The 24,147-nt window shown below is 45.5% G+C and overlaps 1 protein-coding gene across 2 annotated transcripts in view; it reads right to left on the reverse strand.

The window, feature by feature from the left end:
• LOC109897291 (signal transducer and activator of transcription 5B) overlaps positions 1-24,147 on the reverse strand; it is a 96,913-nt gene that overhangs the window by 31,608 nt on the left and 41,158 nt on the right. For both annotated transcript variants that reach the window (XM_031834015.1, XM_031834016.1), the window contains exon 2: positions 2,416-2,477. The gene's annotated coding sequence lies outside the window, so the exon portion shown is untranslated. The remainder of the gene's footprint in view (positions 1-2,415; positions 2,478-24,147) is intronic.

Raw genomic sequence — 24,147 nt, forward strand, 5'->3', positions numbered from 1 at the left:
ATGCAGAGCAGAATTAGGCCGATACCCACTAATTATCAAAATCCAGAAAAGAGCTGTTAAATTCTACAACCACCTAAAAGGAAGCGATTCACAAACCTTCCATAACAAAGCCATCACCTACAGAGAGATGAACCTGGAGAAGAGTCCCCTAAGCAAGCTGAGAGCCCCAGGACAGCAGCACAATTAGACCCAACCAAATCATGAGAAAACAAAAAGATAACTACTTAACACATTGGAAAGAATTAACAAAAAAACAGAGCAAACTAGAATGCTATTTGGCCCTACACAGAGAGTACACAGCGGCACAATACCTGACCACTGTGACTGACCCAAAATTAAGGAAAGCCTTGACTATGTACAGACTCAGTGAGCATAGCCTTGCTATTGAGAAAGGCCGCCGTAGGCAGACTTGGCTCTCAAGAGAAGACAGGCTATGTGCTCACTGCCCACAAAATGAGGTGGAAACTGAGCTGCACTTCCTAACCTCCTGCCCAATGTATGACCATATTAGAGAGACATATTTCCCTCAGATTACACAGATCCACAAAGAATTCGAAAAACAAATCCAATTTTGAAAAACTCCCATATCTACTGGGTGAAATTGCACAGTGTGCCATCACAGCAGCAAGATTTGTGACCTGTTGCCACGAGAAAAGGGCAACCAGTGAAGAACAAACACCATTGTAAATACAACCCATATTTATGCTTATTTATTTTATCTTGTGTCCTTTAGCCATTTGTACATTGTTAGAACACTGTATATATATATAATATGACATTTGTAATGTCTTTAATGTTTTGAAACTTCTGTATGTGTAATGTTTACTGTTCATTTTTGTTGTTTTTCACTTTATATATTCACTTTGTATGTTGTCTACCTCACTTGCTTTGGCAATGTTAACACATGTTTCCCATGCCAATAAAGCCCTTGAATTGAATTGAATTGAATTGAGAGAGAGAGAGAGAGAGAGAGAAAGAGAGAGGGAGAGATAGAGAGAGAGAGAGAAAGAAAGAGAGAGAGAGAGAGAGAGGTGGACAGAACACAGTGACTCTGTGACCTGGTGTGTGCCTCTGGGCATGACGCTAATATAATCAGTTTACGCTCACACTTAAAATCCACATCCCATTGGCTGCCATGCCCTGGCATGCCCTCCTCTCAACTTCAAACTTTAACCTTTTTCACTCATCCATCCCCCAATCCACTTACGGATACATCACCCACCATTCACTACAACGACAAGCTTTTTAACTGCTTTCAGTGTCTAAGTATTAAATCGGTATGTTGTGGTAAAGATGCAGGATCTAAATGTGATCACTCCTTTGTTGGAAATGTGGAAATGCAGATGAGCTTTGTGTTTTACGATTATAAACGGTTATATTAACAGTATTGCACTTTTCATGCAACCTACTTTTGGCCAGCTGATAGCCTAACCACCGATCAAGCAACATTATGGACTTTATATCCTTTATATCCTGTTGCTGCAGGACTATTTTGCTGCAACAATAAAGGTCAAATTAAGATCCTACACCTGTAAGGTTGCTAAACAAAGAAAAAACGATTGTGAGAGCATGACAGATGGTTTAAATGCGTTCTGAGCTGGAGTGGTATAAGCTAGGAGGTGGATTTAAATGTAACAGAATGACCTCCGTCAGTCATCTCCGTCAGTCATCAGCAGGTGGCTATGAGCAGACTACGAAGAGGAACCATACAGGAAGAGCTGTGAGAATGTTCTACAGTGCTGTACCAGTCTATCCTGACCTGCTCTATACTAGTGTAGGACTGCCAGTCTGTACCACCCCATGCCCGCAACCATACACCCTGACACATAAACCACACAATGACACACTACTGTACACACACACACACACACACACACACACACACACACACACACACACACACACACACACACACACACACACACACACACACACACACACACACACACCAATCATCATAGGAGCTGCTCTGTATCTGTGTCTGTGGTTGCTGGGAGTTGCCAGTAAGCAAACTCTGTCTAGCGGTGGGTTACTGACAGACAGACAGACTGACAGAATTCATCGGCCTCTGTGACCTTACCAGGCGCCTGGGTTCCCACCATTAGCACCTTAGTTGTCAACTCCACCAGAGGGTTAAGATAATTCCCCTCGGTGTAGTACTTACCACAACTGCCAAACACAGCGGCACAAAGAGATCTGAGGAGAAGTGAAAGTTGCTCCCTTTTGCTTTTTTCTTCTTCAGCATTCACACTTTATCATTGAAGTGAATCTTGAGACTCTTTTGTGAGCCACCCACTTATAACGACATTAACTGACACACAACCCCGGATCGCAGATACAGTGCCCATTGACCGTTGACCCAATGAGAGATCTACACAGTGTAAAAAACTGAAAGGAGAAGGTCACACTGCTTACCTCGTCTTTAGGTCTTTGCTACCATGTAATAGCAGGATATTATGAAGAGGAGCACCCCAAACCTGAGAGAGAGGGAGAGAGAAAGAGAAAGAGGAAGTGAGTATAACCTTGCTTGCTACTGAGGAAGTCGTCTTTTTTTCAAAAGGACCACAACATTGACAAAATCTGATCACCAAAGCATTTCATGATGCTGTTCACTGGTGGAGAGCTCCCGCAAACCTTAGCACCTCTATGCTCTTTCAAAGCCTCTTATTTTAACCCCAATGTCATTTCAAAAATCATAGTGGATAGCATACATATTAACTTCATTATGAATTTTTAAAGGAGGATGGGAGCTTGTGAAAAAATATTTTTTAAGAAAATGGTGAAACATTTTTTTTTAAAGTTATCCTTTTTAGATACAACTATACTAAAAACAATAACGTCACCAAATAACTGATTAAAACATACTATTCTGCAATGAAGGTCTACAGTAGCCTCAACAGCATTCTTGTAGGGTAGCACCACAGTGTAGCCGGAGGACAGCTAGCTTCCGTCCTCCTCTGGGTACATTGGCTTCAATACAGAACCTAGGAGGCACATGGCTTTCACCCCCTTCCATAGATTTACACAGTAATTATGACAACTTCCGGAGGGCGTCCTCCAACCTATCACAGCTCTTTCAGCATGAACTGACATGTTGTCGACCCAATCAAAGGATCAGAAAATTGATCTAGTACTGAAAGCACAATATACAGCTAGCTAGCACTGCAGGGCATAAAATGTGGAGAGTGGTTGAATCAAAGAGAGAGAGACAGACAATAGTTGAACAGTTTTGAACAACTTCATTTCTTCCAAAATTTAGGAGAAGCAAGAGAGAGAGTGAGATTTCATCATTTCTTCCACTTTCAGTTTCACTAAACTAGCTAACTAGCTAGCTAGTTTAGCCTACTGAAACAGAGGGATGCTAGCTAGCTGTTAGCTATGACTATCCAACACTGGAACTCTTCCAAGTCAAGGTAAGCTTTTGGTTTTACTAATTTATTGCCACTGGGGCCCACCGGTGTAATTGCTTGCTGACTGTACACTGTAACATTACTGCATGATTGTAGCAAGGTTACTAACGCATTAGTTATGTTACTTGAGCTAATATGGTGACAACGATGTAGTCTGTGTGTAGAAGTTATGATATAGAAAGATTTCTTGGCCTGGCCACATATAGCTGATGCGTTGTGCATTGTGCATTGACATCCACAAGCATAGATGCGAGAAGGAATACAACATGGCTGTTCTTTTTTTATTGAACCCCAAAACAACTCTTTCCTATTTAACTAGACAAGTCAGTTAAGAACAAATTATTATTTACAATGACGGCTACCCCGGCCAAACCCGGACGACGTTGGGCCAATTGTACACCCCCCCTATAGGACTCCCAATCACAACCGGATATGATGCAGCCTGGATTCGAACCAGGTACTGCGGTGAGGCCTCTTGCACTGAGATGCAGTGTCTAAGAGGACTGCGCCACTTGGGAGCGCCACTTGATCAGTGAATGTGAACCGTGTTACGCATGATCAGGGGTGTACTCATTTCGCCGATTCTGTTGAAAAACGTTTCTTAAACGGAAACGGATATAAACATACCAGAATTTGTTCAATAAAAATTCTCATTTGCAACTTTTGGACTAATGATTACACCCTATCAGCTAGATGCAGGCAAGAGTGTGCAAGGCTGTATCGAATGTGTCGCTGTCTGTCCATGTGTCACTGTGTGTCACCTCAACATTTTCTCTCGACCTGTGTGCACCTACGTTGTAAACTTTCATTCATAGGCTAGGTTGTGGCAACCTTCATGACGGGTATAGGGAAAATTCAAGTATCATGTAGTAGACTAAACCTATCGCTGTTACATTGAACTGGGTGAATGGAATATACATGACAGTCATCCAATATGCTGTGATAGAAATAAGGCCATGCTCATGAGAATATCGCCTGCTGAGGCGATAGGGTTAGGAGGAGCCTGCTGAGGCGATAGGGTTAGGAAGAGCCTGCTGAGGGGTATGGGTTAGGAGAAGCCTGCTGAGGCGATAGGGTTAGGAAGAGCCTGCTGAGGGGTATGGGTTAGGAGGAGCCTGCTGAGGCGATAGGGTTAGGAGGAGCCTGCTGAGGGGTATGGGTTAGGAGGAGCCTGCTGAGGGGTATGGGTTAGGAGGAGCCTGCTGAGGCGATAGGGTTAGGAGGAGCCTGCTGAGGGGTATGGGTTAGGAGGAGCCTGCTGAGGGGTATGGGTTAGGAGGAGCCTGCTGAGGCGATAGGGTTAGGAGGAGCCTGCTGAGGGGTATGGGTTAGGAGGAGCCTGCTGAGGCAATAGGGTTAGGAGGAGCCTGCTGAGGGGTATGGGTTAGGAGGAGCCTGCTGAGGCATTAGGGATAGGAGAAGAGGAGCAGAGGGTCAGACCATGATTGATTAGGGAGACAACTCTTTCCTCTGGTTGGACCAGGAACAAGCAGAACATCAGGACACCACATGCTGTTGCTGTCCAGAGGCTCCAACCAAAACATTATTATCATCTTGATTTCTGTCTGGATCTCCTTCCACCGTCTCACACTCTCCCTCAAGTCTCCCTCCTTGTTTCTGCTTCTAACTCCTCCTCTCTCTCCCTACAAATGGCAGCCTGATGATTTCACCAGTCGTCCTCCCACTGCCCCCATCTCCCCCAAACAGACACACAACAACTGAGTCCAACAACATCCCAAACTCATCTAGAATCAGTCAAGGTCCTGTGTTTAGTGCCTGGCGGACGTGGTGTTGGAGGAAGGCTGCATAAATACAGACAAACAGACATGTGACCACCATAACCTACACTGCCCCGTAACCTATTTCAGGCTCGCTGCGCTGACTCAGGCCTGCTGTGCTCTGTTGTGCACGTACTGCAGCCGCACTGTGTCAGTCCACCACCTGTCAGTCCACCACCTAAGTACCTTTCCTTTCTCCTGACCACAACACTACCCTGGCAGACTGTCTCATGACTCCAATTTAACTGGATAGAATGGAGGAGGAGAGAGAAAAAGAGAGCGAAGGACAGAAAGGGCAATACATCAGCCAAATGGTCAATGTGGCGTGAAACAAGCTACATCCTGGTTCTTCACCTGTGACACATGACCCATGTGTCAGTCGGGGGTAAGACAGAAGTGACACCAAGGGAACCTACGTCGTTGGTCTGTTCAACACACACATACAGTATATAAGACGCTTATCATATACGAGCTCAAAACATTACATATTAAGGATGTCAAATGTACAGTGACTGTACCTTCACATTCTTTAGGTTCAATTAACCAGTCCAGGAGCCATAAGTTAATAATGCTCAAATATGTACAAGACTGGAGGTCTTTCCATCAAGTTCATGTTGTTATGGTGCAACAAGCCACCTGGTCTCAGAGAAAGATGTATTATACTATACATCCTCGAAGATGTATAATAAGTTGTGTCATCCAATTTGTATGGTATTATACGACCAGGTAAGACGTATGATACTATATGTCCACTAATTCGCATGATATTGTATGACAGCTATTCCATTCATAATATAACCTAACATAAAGTAACATATAGTAAATGGAGTGTCACAGATTTACATACAAAATCATACGAATTGTCCTGAGACCACGTTGATCAAGAGCAACTATTAGCCTTTTACTGCAGTGGGCTAAATCAGGGTCACAGAGTTTCTTGGTAGTCTTAAACAAATCTACTTTGAAATAGAAGTATACACCTCACACACATGGTTTTGGGCTTAAACAAAGAAGACACCTGTACCATGTCAGATAAAGAGTTGAAATGTATTAAATATTGAGTTTGCGTCCCAATAATACACTTTATATGCAGCATCACAGAAGACTGAAATATAACAAAACAGTTTGACATAGAAACACCCAATTCTTTCCCCCAATAATGTTTATTAATGATGAAATTATGAAAAATACAAACAACATTCCAACCATGTGGCCACTAGAGGGTGATTTGGTAATTTGACTGCAGGACTCCGACAATAGGAAGCACTGGTTATGGAGGTGAAATATAGCGTGATGACGATGCATCATAGGTCAACCAAGGTGAACTCACTTAATGGCCCCGAAAAGACCTCCATCTAATCTCAAACAGTACAATATTATCCTCTGTTAGTCAAGAAAATACATTACTGTCTGACAGAATAGACACATTGAGAGATATTACTGATATCAGACAATGTGTCCAGTTAGCAAAGGCTGACCAACCCAGATGTTTATCTGCAGCACAGACACAGGGCCACACACACACACTTCCACAATCCACACGTACGCACACAAACACACGCAGTAGCAGCCCTATGCTTTAGTCAAGTACAAGCCTCAGTTGTCTCATCTTTACCTTGGCCTTCCCTTCAAAGACCGCCAGACCGTCCAGACCGCAACCCTCATGTTTCATCTTTATTACTCCTAAAGATGAAAAAGACATCGGCTACTTCACCCAAATCATTCTCACGCACAGACACTCAGCCCAGTGCCATTCTGACTAGATTTATTATACACAGACCGCAGAAGAAATGGAAGTGGTCTGAGAAAAAAATACACAAATATTTACAGAGACAAGCAAAGACCAATTGCATTTACAGGAAAACGCAATAAGATTTTTTGTAATAATTTTTTTATTTCACCTTTATATAACCAGGTAGGCCAGTTGAGAACAAGTTCTCATTTACAACTGCGACCTGGCCAAGATAAAGCAAAGCAGTGAGAAAAAAACAACAACACAGAGTTACACATGGGATAAAAAAAACATACAGTGAATAATACAATAGAAAAATCTGTATACATTGTGTGCAAATGAAGTAAGGAGGTAAGGCAATAAATAGGCCAATAGTGGTGAAGTAATTACAATGTAGCAATTTACACTGGAGTGATACAGTGGGGCAAAAAAGTATTTAGTCAGCCACCAATTGTGCAAGTTCTCCCACTTAAAAAGACGAGAGAGGCCTGTAATTTTCATCATAGGTACACTTAAACTATGACAGACAAAATGAGAAAAAAAATCCTGAAAATAATCAATTCATTAAAAATCCTACAATGTGATTTTCTGGAAATGTTTTTTCTCATTTTGTCTGTCATAGTTGAAGTGTACCTATGATGAAAATTACAGGCCTCTCTCATCTTTTTAAGTTGGAGAACTTGCACATTTGGTGGCTGACTAAATACTTTTTTGCACACTGTATATGTGCAGATGAGGATCAAGTAGATTCAAGTAGAAATACTGGTGTGCAAAAGAGCAGAAAAACAAACACAAATACGGGGATGAGGTAGGTAGTTGGTTGGATGGGCTATTTACAGATAGACTGTGTACAGCTGCAGCGATCGGTAAGCTGCTCTGACAGCTGACGCTTAAAGTTATTGAGGGAGATATAAGTCTCCCAACTTCAGTGATTTTTGTAATTTGTTTCAGTCATTGGCAGCAGAGAACTGGAAGGAAAGGCAGCCAAAGGAGGTGTTGGCTTTGGGGATGACCAGTGAAATATACCTGCTGGAGCGCGTGCTACGGGTGGGTGTTGCTATGGTGACCAGTGAGCTGAGATAAGGCGGAGATTTACCTAGCAAAGACTTATAGATGACCTGGAGCCGGTGGGTTTGGCGATGAATATGAAGCGAGGGCCAGCCAACGAGAGCGTACAGGTCGCAGTGGTGGGTAGTATATGGGGCTTTGGTGACAAAACATGGCACTGTGACAGACTGCATCCAATTTGCTGAGTAGAGGGTTGGAGGCTATTTTGTAAATTACATCGCCAAAGTCAAGGATCGGTAGGATTTTACGAGGGTATGCTTGGCAGCATGAGTGAAGGAGGCTTTGTTGCGAAATAGGAAGCCGATTCTAGATTTAACGTTTGATTGGAGAAGGAGAGTTTACAGTTTATTGTTGTCCACATATTCAGAACCGTCCAGAGTAGTGATGCAAGTCAGGCGGGCAGCGATCGGTTGAAGAGCATCCATTTCGTTTTACTAGCATTTAAGAGCAGTTGGAGGCAACAAAGGAGTGTTGTATGGCATTGAAGCTCGTTTGGAGGTTTGTTAACACAGTGTCCAAAGAAGGGCCTCCACCCAGCTGGATGTGGTCCTTCACAACTAAGAGTCCCGCCAGCCTTGGTTGGGTTTGTGTGTTGGAATGTCAGTGTACTGTATGGTAGAGCTGAGAGTAGACACATAGAGAGTTTACTTTCATACTGTTAATTGTGTAAAACATGTCCAGGAACCAGACATTTGTACCTGAGAAATACTTTGGATAGAAGCACCTAGGAGACATGGAGGGGGAGGGAAGTGCCCCCAGGTCCATGTCTGTCTCACAGCTCTTTGGCTTCCAGTTCCTATACGAGGAGATCATGTCCTTTCTGTTTGTGATATTCCAAGCTGTCCTCCCAGTGATTGCTACAGAGGAAATCAATTCACAGTAAATTAGGAAGTCAAGGCAGCTGGATTAGAAAAAAAAACTATTTCCTGTTCAAAGCCAACAGAGAATGAGAACGGAGACATCTGTCCCTTACTTTACTACTTTACGAAACAGATGCAGAGACAAGGTGTTACAATACTGGCCCTATTTACTGTAAATTTGCTGAGTGACCCCCCCACTCACACAGAGAATCATCTCCATTCATAACTAAATAGAACTCTGAGATAGTAAACTAAAAGACATGGTGGCTGATGGTCCAGTTGCTGCACAACAAAGCATATCCTCTCTCTCTTGTTTTGACTCTAAATCTACAGCATTTCACTGATAAACCAGCACCTGGTAATTCCTGCTGCTATTTTTAAATGCTAACAGCCAGTCAGCCAGCCAGACTGAGCTTTAAAAAAATATGGAATACAGAAAATAAAGAAACCGCTACATCTCAGATGGGTCAAAGTGCCTCTGGGGAGAAGAGGGGGGGGAAAGTCTCACTGAGAACAAGTGACCATCAGGGAGTCTGCTAAAGGCAGAAAACATCATCGGTATTTGACATACAATGAGATTACACACTTTTCCTTTTCTTTGATGGCAGACACTGTGTGTCTTGAATCCTGTCAGTAAGAAAAGGAGAGGAAAGCACACAACCATCACTCTCCCGAACTCAGTCTCAGTGACTACACTGGAACCACTATGTCCCTGTGATTCGTTATGTATGGTCCTCTACCACCACAGGTGATAGAACCTATTATCCTCTAGTCTACAGCAGTGTGTTACTGTGTCTGTCTACAACCTTATAGTGATAGGATTATTAACAGATAGAGAGTAAGTCTAGGCTACAATTAAGAGTGTGTGTGTGTGTGTGTCTTTGTGCATGTGTGTGTGTGTGCCCTTGTGCATCTCCAAATTGCAACTCCAAGATGTCGAACAAGATCTCCAGTAAATCTATTAATATCTCAATTCATGTTACACATTGTATAGAATGAAAGTGTTGGGGCTCTTTTTACAAGAAGTCTATGTCACCCACTCTTTCCTCTTAGGAGAAACAGCATTTCACTTACACAAGTACTTCCTGTTAGGTACATATATGGCAAACTGCCGCACCACCAACCATGTGAAACTCACAGCTTGTTAGATCGTGATGGCACCTACCACCCAACTAAAAAACACACAAATCAACCCATGGTGGACTTGTCATTATAACATATGTTGACAAAGAACATTATAAATTCAAGTGAGTCATGTGACTGCAAATAGAAGCACATTTACTCTACTACAGAAAGCAGAAGACACATCAATGATTTACCTCAAATATCCAGGTTCTCCAACCTAAATCAACTTTACTACAGTGCAAAAAATCCAAATGACAACTTCCCCATTAGCATATTTAATATGCAAACTGATTGCAGCATTACCTTTAAGTCAGATGCATGACACTGACATTTCAGGTTATACAGAGACAGAGGAAATGCCTGTGACAACTCAGCACTGTACAAAGGCCAGGTATAGAGAGATACTTTTTATTTTTTATTTCACCTTTATTTAACCAGGTAGACCAGTTGAGAACAAGTTCTCATTTACAAATGCGACCTGGCCAAGATGAAGCAAAGCAGTGCGACACAAACAACACAGAGTTACACATGGGATAAACAAACGTACAGTCAATAACACAATAGAAAGATCTATATAATGTGTGCAAATGTAGTAAGATTAGGGAGGTAAGGCAATAAATAGATGTGCAGAAGATGAATGTGGAAGTAGAGATACTGGGGTGCAAAGAAGCAAAAACATAAATAACAATATGGGGATGAGGTAGTTGGGTGGGCTATTTACAGATGGGCTGTGTACAGGTGCAATGATAGGTAAGCTGCTCTGACAGCTGATGCTTAAAGTTAGTGAGGGAGATATAAGACTCCAGCTTTAGTGATTTTTGTAATTCGTTCCAGTCATTGGCAGCAGAGAACTGGAAGGAAAGGCGGCCTTGGGGGATGACCAATGAAATATACCTGCTGGCTGCAGGTGGGTTCTGGTATGCTGACCAGTGAGCTGAGATAAGGCGGGGCTTTCCCTAGCAAAGACTTATAGATGACCTGGTGCCGGTGGGTTTGGCGACGAATATGAAGCGAGGGCCAGCCAATGAGAGCATACAGGTGGTAGGTAGTATATGGGGCTTTGGTGAGAAAACGAATGGCACCGTGATAGACAACATCCAATTTGCCGATTAGAGTGTTGGACGCTATTTTGTAAATGACATCGCCGAAGTCAAGGATCGGTAGGATAGTCAGTTTTACGAGGGTATGTTCGGCAGCATGAGTGAAGGATGCTTTGTTGCGAAATAGGAAGCCGATTCTAGATTTTGGACTCTGGAAGGAGAGTTTACAGTCTAACCAGACACCTAGGTATTTGTTGTGGTCCACATATTCTAAGTCAGAACCGTCCAGAGGAGTGATGCTAGACGGGCGTGCGGGTGCGGTCAGCGATCGGTTGAAGAGCATGCATTTTATTTTACTTGCATTTAAGAGCCGTTGGAGGCCACGGAAGGAGTGTTGTATGGCATTGAAGCACATCTGGAGGTTTGTTAACACAGTGTCCACAAAAGGGCCAGAAGTATACAGAATGGTGTCATCTGCATAGAGGTGGTTCAGAGAATCGCCAGCAGCAAGAGTGACATCATTGATGTATACAGAGAAAAGAGTCGGCCCAAGAATTGAACCCTGTGGCACCCCCATAGAGACTGCCAGAGGTCCAGTCAACAGGCCCTCCGATTTGACACACTGAACTCTATCTGAGAAGTAGTTGGTGAACCAGGCGAGACAGTCATTTGAGAAACCAAGGCTGTTGAGTCTGTCGATAAGAATGCAGTGATTGACAGAGTCATAAGCCTTGGCCAGGACGATGAAGATGGCTGCACAGTATTGTATTTTATCGATGGCGGTTATGATATCGTTTAGGACTTTCACGTGGCTGAGGTGCACCCATGACCAGCTCGGAATCCAGATTGCATAGCGGAGAAGGTACGGTGGGATTCAAAATGGTCGGGGATCTGTTTGTTAACTTGGCTTTAGAAGACTTTAGAAAGGCAGGCCAGGATAGATATAGGTCTTTAACAGTTTGGGTCTAGAGTGTCTCCCCCTTTGAAGAGGTGGATGACCACGGCAGCTTTCCAATCTTTAGGGATCTCAGATGATAAGAAAGAGAGGTTGAAAAGGCTAGTAATAAGGGTTCCAACAATTCCGGCAGATAATTTTAGAAAGAGAGGGTCCAGATTGTCTAGCCCAGCTGATTTGTAGGGGTCCAGATTTTGCAGCTCTTTCAGAACATCAGCTATCTGGATTTGGGTGAAGGAGAAATTAGGGAGGCTTGGGCGAGTTGCTGTGGGGAGTGGAGGGCTGTTGATCGGGGTAGGGGTAGCCAGGTGGAAAGCTTGGCCAGCCGTAGAAAAATGCTTATTGAAGTTTAAATTCTCAATAATTGTAGATTTATCGGTGGTGACAGTGTTTCCTAGCCTCAGTGAAGTGGGCAGCTGGGAGGAGGTCCTCTTATTCTCCATTTGGCTTTACAGTGTCCCTTTGTGGAGTTTGTGCTACAGGATGCAAATGTCTGTTTGAAAAAGCTAGCCTTTGCCTGTGTATATTGGTTCCTAACTTCCCTGAAAAGTTGCATATCGCGGGGGCTATACGATGCTAATGCAGTGGGATTTTTTGTGCTGAGGATCTATGAGGGTCCCCGTGTTTATGGATTTAGGGTTGTACCTGGTATGTTCCTTGATAATTTGTGTGAGATTGAGGGAACCTAGTTTAGGTTGTAGGACGGCCGGGGTGTTAAGCATATCCCAGTTTAGGTCACCTAACAGTACAAACTCTGGAGATAAATGGGGGGCAATTAATTCACATATGGTGTCCAGGGCACAGCTGGGGCCTGATGGGGGTCTATAACAAGCGGAAACAGTGAGATACTTATTTCTGGAAAGGTGGACTTTTAAAAGTAGAAGCTCAAACTGTTTGGGCACAGACCTGGATAGCATGACAGATCTCTGTAGTAGATTGCAACTCCACCCCCTTTGGCAGTTCTATCTTGGCGGAAAATGTTGTAGTTAGGGATGGACATTTCAGAATTTTTGGTGGTCTTCCTAAGCCAGGATTCAGACACGGCTAGGACATTAGGGTTGGCGTAGTGTGCTAAGGCAGTGAATTAAACAAACTTAGGGAGGAGGCTTCTGATGTTAACATGCATGAAACCAAGGCTTTAACAGTTACAGAAGTCAACAAATGATAGCACCTGGGGAATAGGAGTGGAACTGGGGGCTACAGGGCCGGGGTTAACCTCTACATCACCATAGGAACAGAAGAGGAGTAGGATAAGGATACGGCTAAAGGCTATAAAGGCTTAGGGAGGAGGCTTCTGATGTTAACATGCATGAAACCAAGGCTTTAACAGTTACAGAAGTCAACAAATGATAGCACCTGGGGAATAGGAGTGGAACTGGGGGCTACAGGGCCGGGGTTAACCTCTACATCACCATAGGAACAGAAGAGGAGTAGGATAAGGATACGGCTAAAGGCTATAAGAACTGGTCGTCTAGTGTGTTGGAGATAAAGAATAAAAAGAGCAGATTTCTGGGCGTGGTAGAATAGATTCAGGGCATAATGTACAGACAATGGTGTGGTAGGATGTGAGTACAGTGGAGGTAAACCTAGGCGTAGAGTGATGATGAGAGAAGTTTAGTCTCTGGAGGCACCAGTTAAGCCAGGTGAGGTCTCCGCATGTATGTGGGGTGGGACAAAAGAGCTATCTAAGGCATGTTGAGAGGGACTGGGGGCTCTACAGTGAAATAAAACAATAAGAACTAGCCGAGACAGCAGTAGACAAGGCATATTGACCTACAGAGAGTCATGAAGCAATCACAGGTGTTGATCAGGAGAGCTAAGACAACAATGGGTAAATGGAGATGAATGGGCAGAGCGGGTCAGTTAGGTACATACAGGACCTGAGTTCGAGGCTGGGGCCGATAGGTAAACAAAATGAGGTACCTGTTATTGAACCAGTCCAGGTGGCATCAGCTGAGTAGCCAAGCGATCAAAGGGTCAAAAGAGCAGCAATAGGGGGAACTCCTAAAGATAAATGGTATACAGATATCGGATCTTAATTTGACCAGTGTCTCACTGCAGGAAAATAATCCTGCAGCAACAGGAAATGTAAACTACTGTGTGGATTATAAATAATGGACATTTTTGTAGGATCTGATAAATTTCAGTTAGGGAAAATCAAGTCTGTAATTTTATGTAGGAATTACAATCTTTAGAAGCCTTTTTAAACCTTGAACACGTTTGCATTAAAATGTCCTGCAACAACAGGGTTATCAAATTAATATCCTACACCTGTAGGGACTTACTGTTCTTATTGACTGACTGCCTGGACTGACTGCACACACCACACAGGCTGGCAGGCTGTTAGGCAAATCTTCATGAACATCAAACAAGCAGTAGGACTGCGACAACACTGCCCTCCCTGCCTGCCTCTGCACTGCGGCTGGCTGTGTTAACCCCTTACCTCCCCCACTCACACACACACACACTCTCTCTCTCTCTCTCTCTCTTTCTCTCTCTCTCTCTACTCTCTCTCAATTCAATTCTCTCTCTTTTCCCTCTCTCACAGTCTTTCTCACCTCGTCCACTCCCCCCCACTCTCTTTCTCCTCGTCCACTCAATTCAATTCAAAGGGCTTTATTGGCATGAGAAACAAACTCAGCAAAAAAAGAAACGTCCTCTCATTGTCAACTGCGTTTATTTTCAGAAAACTTAACATGTGTAAATATTTCTATGAACATAAGATTCAACAACTGAGACTTACACTGAACAAGTTCCACAGACATGGAATAATGTGTCCCTCCACCTCCAAATCGATCCCGCTCCAGAGTACAGGCCTCAGTGTAACGCTCATTCCTTTGACGATAAATGTGACTCCGACCATCACCCCTGGTGAGACAAAACCGTGACTCGTCAGTGAAGAGCACTTTTTGCCAGTCCTGTCTGGTCCAGCGACGGTGGGTTTGTGCCCAAAGGCAACGTTGTTGACGGTAATATCTGGTGAGGACCTTCCTTACAACAGACCTACAAGCACGAGTTCAGCCTCTCTCAGCCTATTACGGACAGTCTGAGCACTGATGGAGGGATTGTGTGTTCCTGGTGTAACTCGGGCAGTTGTTGTTGTCATCCTGTACCTGTCCTGCAGGTGTGATGTTCGGATGTACCGATCCTGTGCAGGTGTTGTTACACGTGGCCTGCCACTGCAAGGACTATCTGCTGTACATCCTGTCTCCCTGTAGCGCTGTCTTAGGTATCTCACAGTACAGACATTGCAATTTATTGTCCTGGCCACATCCGCAGTCCTCATGCCTCCTTGCAGCATGCCTAAGGCATGTTCACGCAGATGAGCAGGGACCCTGTGCATCATTCTTTTGGTGTTTTTCAGAGTCAGTAGAAAGGCCTCTTTAGTGTCCTACGTTTTCAAAACTGTGACCTTAATTGCCTACCATCTATAAGCTGTGTCTTAATGACCGTTCCACAGGTGCATGTTCATGAATTGTTTACGGTTCATTGAACAAGCATGAGAAACAGTGTTTAAACCCTTTACAATGAAGATTTTTACGAATTATCTTTGAAAGACAGGATCCTGAAAAAGGGACTTTTTTTGATGAGTTTATGTTTACATTGCCAAAGCAAGTGAAATAGATAATAAACAAAAAGTGAAATAAACAACAGAAAATGAACAGTAAACATGACACTCCAAAGGAATAGAGACTTTACAAATGTCATATTATGACTATATACCGTGTTGTAAACGATGTGAAAATAGTTTAAGTACAAAAGGGAAAATTCATAAATATAAATATGGGTTGTATTTACAATGGTGCTTCTTCTTTGCTGCTTGCCCTTTTCTTGTGGCATCAGGTCACAAGAAATGCTGCTGTGATGGCACACTTTAGTATTACACCTAGAAAATATAGGAGTTGATCAAAATTGGATTTCTTTTCAAATTCTTTGTGGGTCTGTGTAATCTCTCTCTCTCTCCCTTACTCTCTCTCTCCCCCCTCCACTCTCTCTCCGCAACTTTCACGGCACCATGGCTGGCTCTGTGCATAGTCACACTGTCCCCCTGCCAAGGTTTATAAATAACCTCTGAAGTAACAGCTGAGTGTAAAATTAAGCGCTTAACCTACATCCATCGTGTCCAGCCCACATAGCGGCATCTGTCTCTCTCCCCCTACCCAACCCAACCCCCAGACGGATCCAGACTAAGAAGGGGGAGCCCTGCAGTCCAAAGGGCACGTTTTCAAACAGACGCAGCAGTTCGAGGTGAGTCTGTGATAGCCAGGACCCTGAGGAATGGGAGTGGGGGGCGGTAGCTTCATGATTTAGAGGTGGGGTGTTAAGGGAGTGTCCCAGGCAGATATAGGCAACTGAGAAACCTTGGACCGTCAAGAGAGTGCAATGGTTAGGATATAACACCGTAGAAATGTTGTGTTGACCTCCACTGTAACCCCTCACATCATGACATCACAGCAGACCACTCGGTCTAGTAGAGTCCTGCCTGGCTGGCTGCAAACATTAGGCATGGACAAAGTGCAGCTTGCTTGTTAACAAATCAACTTGCCAGTAGATAGGAAGCCAAACACAGAATGTGAAACTCCCAGTAAAGACCAGACCAGCGAGGATGGATTCCAGCCAAGGCCATCCAGCGGACTGGAGAGAGACTAGCCTCAATAGAGACTGTGAACAGGCTCATGTCAGGGACACTGCATTGGACGTTACGGGTTGTATTGTGCTAGCTACAGTAGACGTTCCGATGATCATCTCTGCTGTACCCCAGAGGACAACACATGACTGGGTCTGTGAGGTGTCGAGAGGGAAAGAGGAGGGAGGTGTCAGGAGACAGAGACAAAAGAAGCCCTTTGTCCCTCCTAGTTCCAGCCCAGAGGGGTTGACACTACAGACGTGACAGGAATAGCATGCTTCCATCAACCCAACCCTACCTCCCACCACCATATTTACTGTATACAGTAGACTCAACATGACACGGCTCATCGGTTCTCTACCAAGGTCATGTAGGTAATACTTTAGGTGGGTTCTGGCGATGGTTGTTCCTGGGCATAATGTGCATGTCTGTGCGTTCACACGTGCTCATTCCTCCATGTGCACATTTGCTTCCAGCTGTGGGTTGGGGAGATTTAGATTTTAATTAATAATAAAATCCCCGCTGGGAGTCCAACATGTAGCAGGACATCACATCATGGTCTGGTCTCTCTGCCCTATGGTTTATCCCTCCTCTCCCAGCAGCACCACTGTCTGCCTGTCTGCCAGTTCCTGTGTGTTCTTCACAGCCCCGCTGGGAGTCCAACATGTAGCAGGACATCACATCATGGTCTGGTCTCTCTGCCCTATGGTTTATCCCTCCTCTCCCAGCAGCACCACTGTCTGCCTGTCTGCCAGTTCCTGTGTGTTCTTCACAGCCCCGCTGGGAGTCCAACATGTAGCAGGACATCACATCATGGTCTGGTCTCTCTGCCCTATGGTTTATCCCTCCTCTCCCAGCAGCACCACTGTCTGCCTGTCTGCCAGTTCCTGTGTGTTATTCACAGCCCCGCTGGGAGTCCAACATGTAGCAGGACATCACATCATGGTCTGGTCTCTCTGCCCTATGGTTTATCCCTCCTCTCCCAGCAGCACCACTGTCTGCCTGTCTGCCAGTTCCTGTGTGTTCTTCACAGCCACGCGGCACAGCAGGACCCTCCACTAACACATCCACACAACACATCCTAAGGGTAGGAACATCAATGTTGCTGCCGTGCTATGTTGTTGTCTTAGGTCTCTCTGTATGTAGTATTGTGGTGTCTCTCTTGTCGTGATGTGTGTTTTGTCCTGTATATTTATTTTATTTTGTATTTTTAATCCCAGCCCCTGTCCCCCCAGGAGGCCTTTTGCCTCTTGGTAGGCCGTCATTGTAAATAAGAATGTGTTCTTAACTGACTTGCCTGGTTAAATAAAGGTCAAATAAAACAATTAAACAGTTGATTGGCGCGTGGCTACTGAATAATTTTTACATTTACATTTGTTTGTGTGTGTGTGTGTGTGTGTGTGTGTGTGTGTGTGTGTGTGTGTGTGTGTGTGTGTGTGTGTGTGTGTGTGTGTGTGTGTGTGTGTGTGTGTGTGTGCATGTCTGTGTGTGTGTGGGTATGTCTGAGTATACAGCCTGGTGATAGTGGAACAAAGGCTATGTTGGCACAGTCTGTCTGTCTGCAGAGGACATTGGTCTAAATGAGCATGGCTAAAAGGGTCATCGTGGTCACATGTTTGTCATTAACTTCATGACAAACTTGTGACCTCCGTGCAGGCCCAGGGCTGGGCTCCTCTTGAAGAACAGAGTGGTAGGGTGGTTACGAGACACACACACACACAAAGCTTTATTCATACTGAACATAACAACAGCTCTTCATTGAGAGGTCGATGTAACCATCAAAGGATTTGTCACCATCTGATGGGAGCAGGGATACTGAGGGCTGCTGAGTAAAGCAGGAGAGAGGGCAGTGCTCTGTAAAGAGGGACAGCCACATGTTGGCACGCTAATGAATAGCATAACGAAGCGTATTCCACAGGGGCGGTTCCAAGGCCTGTCTCTGGGCCCTTTACGGCCGGGGCCTGATAGAATCATTACGCTGTTCGGAGCAGGAACAATGGAGGGACACAGAGGGCTTTGATCATGAGACTGACCCAAGGGAGATGGATGGGGAGCTTGGCTAAGAGGACCCCTCGTGAACCGCCCTGGGGAGGGACGAGTGTAGAGAGGACGAAGGATAACGGATTGCAGGATGACTGGTTTATGCATCCTCACTTCTCCAAACTTTATAACCTTCTGAGATGAAAAGGGGAACTAAGGAAGAAAACCTGTTATAAAAGGCAGTGTAACTCTGCACATGGGTCGACTGACTCCCACTACCACTTAGCCCCATCGATCAGGTGCGTCACGCACACACGTTGCTAAGGAGAAGTCGGCCAAGTGAACCTGTTGCACTCCGCTGGCGAACACACGCTGCCAGATTGAAAGGCCCAACGCTACCTACTGAGAGGAGGCGAGAGAAAAGATATGAGTGATGTCATTACTATCTATCCAGCTGTAGAATACTAATACCCCGGCAGTCAATAGCAGAACATCTACCCTACGTAGTGCACTACCAGTGTCAATGGCAGCAGCAGTACACACACACACACACACACACACACACACACACACACACACACACACACACACACACACACACACACACACACACACACACACACACACACACACACAAATACACACACACACACACACACACACACACAAACACACACACACACACACACACACACACACACACAGTCTTGACCCATGGACAGATCCCATTGTATTGTTGTAAAATGGGGACGATGATACCCCCCCCCCCCCTCACCTCCAACTGTGCTAGTCAGTACAGCCTTGGAAATGAGAACACAATGACCTGCTAGCTGTGATTATGGGGCGCAGAGAAAGGAGGAAAGACATACAGACATTACGCACACTCACACACAGCAAACACACACAGAGTAGACAGGCTCTCACTGTGAATAAGCCTCATTTTGACTGACATTTTCACACAGCAGCCAGAGACTCAAAATGTGTGGTATTATTTGGATCCTGAGAACCAGGTAGGCCAGAGAGCACTCCGCCTCTTTCTTTACCCACACACCCTTTTTTACATCCCATCAGTGGGATACAGAGAGAAGAGGGTGTCTTGGATGTTTGAACAAAAGGTAGAGCGCACATACAAAAGAAACACACGCCCTAAATGCCCACCATACTGCATGTCAATATTGATGACAGTCAACACGAGACACTGTGAAATGCTCATGGGGTGTTACTTGTGTGTGTCAAAATGACTGCTATCTATTGTAGGCTACAGGACTGTCAGTCTATCTCGCTCCGCCTGAGAGTCTAGCAGCAATAATGTCCTGGTTCTATAGGGAAAGGGGGGATACCTAGGCAGCTGTACAACTGAACGCATTCAACTGAAATGTGTCTTCCGCATTTAACCCAACCTGGGAATACTGAGTGGAGGGAAATGCCTGAGCGTTGCTCTATCTGGGAAATTGAGCTCCTTCTAAATAAGTTGGGCATTGTGGCTAAGCCCAAAGACCAACCCACACAGCGTGGAGGAGAAATGTCAATCTGAGAAAAAGGTGGTTGCTTGGGTTTTACTTTGATTAGTTAACAAAAAAAGCATCTTAACCTCAGCACACATTCTTGACAACCCAACTTTTTGTTTCTGATTCTACATTCGTTACTGACTGAGACATAGAAATAAACAGCTAAACCTGGGCTGCCAATCCCAACCAGAAGTGAAGCCAGAACCCGACATAGCTCATTGGCAGCACTTCTATTTAAAAACCAAAGGACCTATTTCTATACTGTAACTCGGTAGCGGGCGTGACGGGAGCAGTACGCATACATGGCAATCGAAAGGCATTCTCTGACTACACAGATACATGGACAGCCTCAGACTACGCGTCTCAGCGCAACACAGAGGCCTCAGCTCTCTAAAGGAATATAAGCCTCTGTGTGTGTGTGTGTGTGTGTGTGTGTGTGTGTGTGTGTGTGTGTGTGTGTGTGTGTGTGTGTGTGTGCGCCCTTCTCCTCCCCACCTCTTATAGAGCACCAGAGGCTGGAAAGCTGTTACTTCCATGTCAGTGGCTGGAACATTCGGAGACTGCAGAGTGATGGAAGGGAAGGGCAGGGCAACAAGTAGAAAGCAGAATCAATCAAAGCACACAGCTCCCAGCCTGCATGGGAAAAGACTGTGGCCGCATATATGGGTGATCAAACACAGTCCGCCATTGACAACTGCTCAATGCAGTCATGCTGATGTGGTGACCTACTTGGGCTTCATTTACACAAGCAGCCCAATTCAGATATGTTGCCCAATTATTAGCAAAAGAGCTGATCTGATTGATTAAAATACCAATTAGTGGGAAAATATCGGAATTGGGCTGCTTGTGTAAACGCAGCCATAATGGCAAGAATAATTCAGAATTGTCTGTGAGATGCAAGAACACAACACAGCATAAGGGCTAGTCATACACAGCTGTCGTAATACATGTTGCTTCTGCAAGACTATGTTCTAGAAGAGGTATTCCTGTACCCCCAGGGGTAGGCGCAATGTCGCTGGGGGTACGGCAAATAAAAATGGGATTCACATTTTTAAAAATGTAATATATATATTTTTCTTTTTTCTTCACATTTTCAAACAGTCCATTTATATTTTCCAACGGGGCTATACATTTGAGTGAGTTTTTTTTTTACCCCCCTCGCCTGAGTAGCCTCGTTTCACTGCCAAAAAATGAAATCACACCATCCAGTGTCCAGAGAAAAAAACAAGACAATTGTCACGCCCTGACGCCCGGGGGTGTTCTAGTTCAATATTTCTATGTTGGTGTTTTGTATGGTTCCCAATTAGAGGCAGCTGGTAATCGTTGCCTCAAATTGGGGATCATATTTAGGTAGCCATTTTTCCCACCTGTGTTTGTGGGATATTGTTTTGTGTTTGTGCATGTGCACCACTACTTTCACGTTTCGTTGTTGGTTTATTGTTTGTGTTTAAAGTTTCACCGTAATAATCACGCTGCGCCTTGGTCCGTCTCTCCTCCTCACGATCGTGACAGAATATCCCACCAAGCAAGGACCAAGCAGTGTGTGACGGAGGTAAAGGAGTTTTGGACCTGGGAAGAAAAGATGGGAGGTTGTGAGACCCTTCCTTGAAGGAGACACCATGGAAGGTGGAAGGACAGAGAAGACGACGGGGACCGCGGCCACAGAAACCACAAGATTTATTTTGGGGGCGCACAAGGGGTGGTCGGCGGAGCAGCGGAGCGTGGAAGAGCGGGTCATCAGTCCGGTGCCATCTGTGTCAGCTCCCCGTACTCTTCCCTGAAGAGCCAGAGACCGTCAGGGAGGAGATGGAGAAGTTAGGAGAGAGAGAGATGAGAGAAATGTGTGGTGTGCACGGCATCCGACCTGAAGAGCCTGTCAGCAGTCCGGTATGTCCTGTGCCACCTCTCCGCACCCTTCCTGAAGTGCATGTCACCAGTCTGGTGCCACCTGTGCTGGCTCCAATAATCAGAATCTCAGGTGAGCCTTCCTCTGCACCGGTGTTCAGTCCAGGCACGGTGTCCAGTCCCGCTCCATGACAGGAGCCTTCCTCTGCGCTGATTGCCCAGTCCAGGCACGGTGTCCAACCCAGCTCCAGGGCCGGAGCCCTCTGCGCCGGTGCCCAGTCCAGGCACGGTGTCCAGTCCCGCTCCATGGCAGGAGCCTTCCTCTGCGCTGATGCCCAGTCCAGGCACAGTGTCCAGTCCAGCTCCAAGGCCGGAGCCTTCCTCTGCTCCGGTGCCCAGTCCAGGCACGGCGGCCAGCCCAGCTCCAAGGCCGGAGCCTTCCTCTGCGCCGATGCCCAGTCCAGGCACGGCGGCCAGCCCAGCGCCATGGCCGGAGCCTTTCTCTGCACCGGTGCCCAGTCCAGGCACGGCGGCCAGCCCAGCTCCAAGGCCGGAGCCTTCCTCTGCGCCGATGCCCAGTCCAGGCACGGCGGCCAGCCCAGCGCCATGGCCGGAGCCTTTCTCTGCACCGGTGCCCAGTCCAGGCACGGCGGCCAGCCCAGCTCCAAGGCCGGAGCCTTCCTCTGCGCCGATGCCCAGTCCAGGCACGGCGGCCAGCCCAGCGCCATGGCCGGAGCCTTTCTCTGCACCGGTGCCCAGTCCAGGCACGGCGTCCAACCCAGCTCCAGGGCCGGAGTCCTCTGCGCCGGTGCCCGGACCGGAGCCGCCACCGACACTAGTCTCCCCCCTAACCCCCCCATTTGGTTTCAGGTTTTGCGGCCGGAGTCCGCACCTTTTCGGGGGGGTACTGTCACGCCCTGACCATAGAGAGCCCTTGGTATATGTCTGTTACGTTTATGGGGGGTCAATTAAGGAAGACATCCTCTTCTGCAAACCACTGGAAACCAGGACAACAGGAGATTATATTTTTTAAGTACTGGACAGCTTTGTGACATCAAATGGATTTTGGTGGTCAAGATGTGTTGGTATCTGTACTGATGGCGCAAAAGCCTTGACAGGGAGACATAGTGGAGTGGTAACGTGTGTGCAAGCAGTTGCTCCCAACGCCACTTGGGTACACTGCAGCATCCACCGAGAGGCTCTTGCTGCCAAAGGAATGCCCGACAGCTTGAAATACGTTTTGGACACTACAGTGAAACTGGTTAACTTTGTTAAAGCAAGGACCCTGAACTCTCATGTATTTTCTGCACTATGCAATGATATGGGCAGCGACCATGTATGACTTTTACAACATACAGAAGTGCGCTGGTTATCAAGGGGCAAAGTATAGACACTTTTTTTTTTAAATTGAGAGACGAAGCTTCCAGTTTTCTTTACTGACTATCATTTTCACTTATCTGACCGCTTGTATGATGACGAGTTTCTCACGCGACCTGTCTGGGTGATGTTTCTTCTCGTCTGAATGATCCGAATCTAGGATTAAAGGGACTCTTTCCGCAACTATATTCAATGTACGGGACAAAATTGAGGCTATGATTAAAAGTGTGAGCTCTTCTCTGTCTGCATTAACAAGGACAACACACAGGTTTTTCCAACATTGTATGATTTTCTGTGTGCAAATGATCTCAAGCTTATGGACTATTTCAAATGTGACATAGCGAAGCACCTGAGTGAGTTGGGTGTGCAATTACACAGGTACTCTCGGCCCTCACTAGCATGAAAACTAAATACAAGCACAGACTGTGTGTGGAAAATGACTTAAGACTGAGACTCTCTCCAATACAACCCAACATTGCAGAGTTATGTGCATCCTTTCAAGTACACCCTTCTCATTAACCTGTGGTGAGTTATTCACAATTTTCGATGAACATATGATGTTTTATATGTAAGATGGCTAAATAAAGAGCAAAACTATTGATAGCTATTATATTATTATTTGTGCCCTGGTCCTATAAGAGCTCTATGTCACTTCTCACAAGCCGGGTTGTGACAAAAACTCACATTCATTCTTATTATGTTTAATAAATGTATCGTATAGTGTGTGTGTGGCAGGCTTACAATGATGGCAAAAAAACAAACATTTGAGAGTGCTCTGACCCTGGTGCTAGAAGGGGTACAGCTGACCCTGGTGCTAGAGGGGGTACAGCTGACCCTGGTGC

The sequence above is a fragment of the Oncorhynchus kisutch genome, linkage group LG10, assembly GCF_002021735.2.
Source record: "Oncorhynchus kisutch isolate 150728-3 linkage group LG10, Okis_V2, whole genome shotgun sequence".
Classification (NCBI taxonomy): Eukaryota; Metazoa; Chordata; class Actinopteri; order Salmoniformes; family Salmonidae; genus Oncorhynchus; species Oncorhynchus kisutch.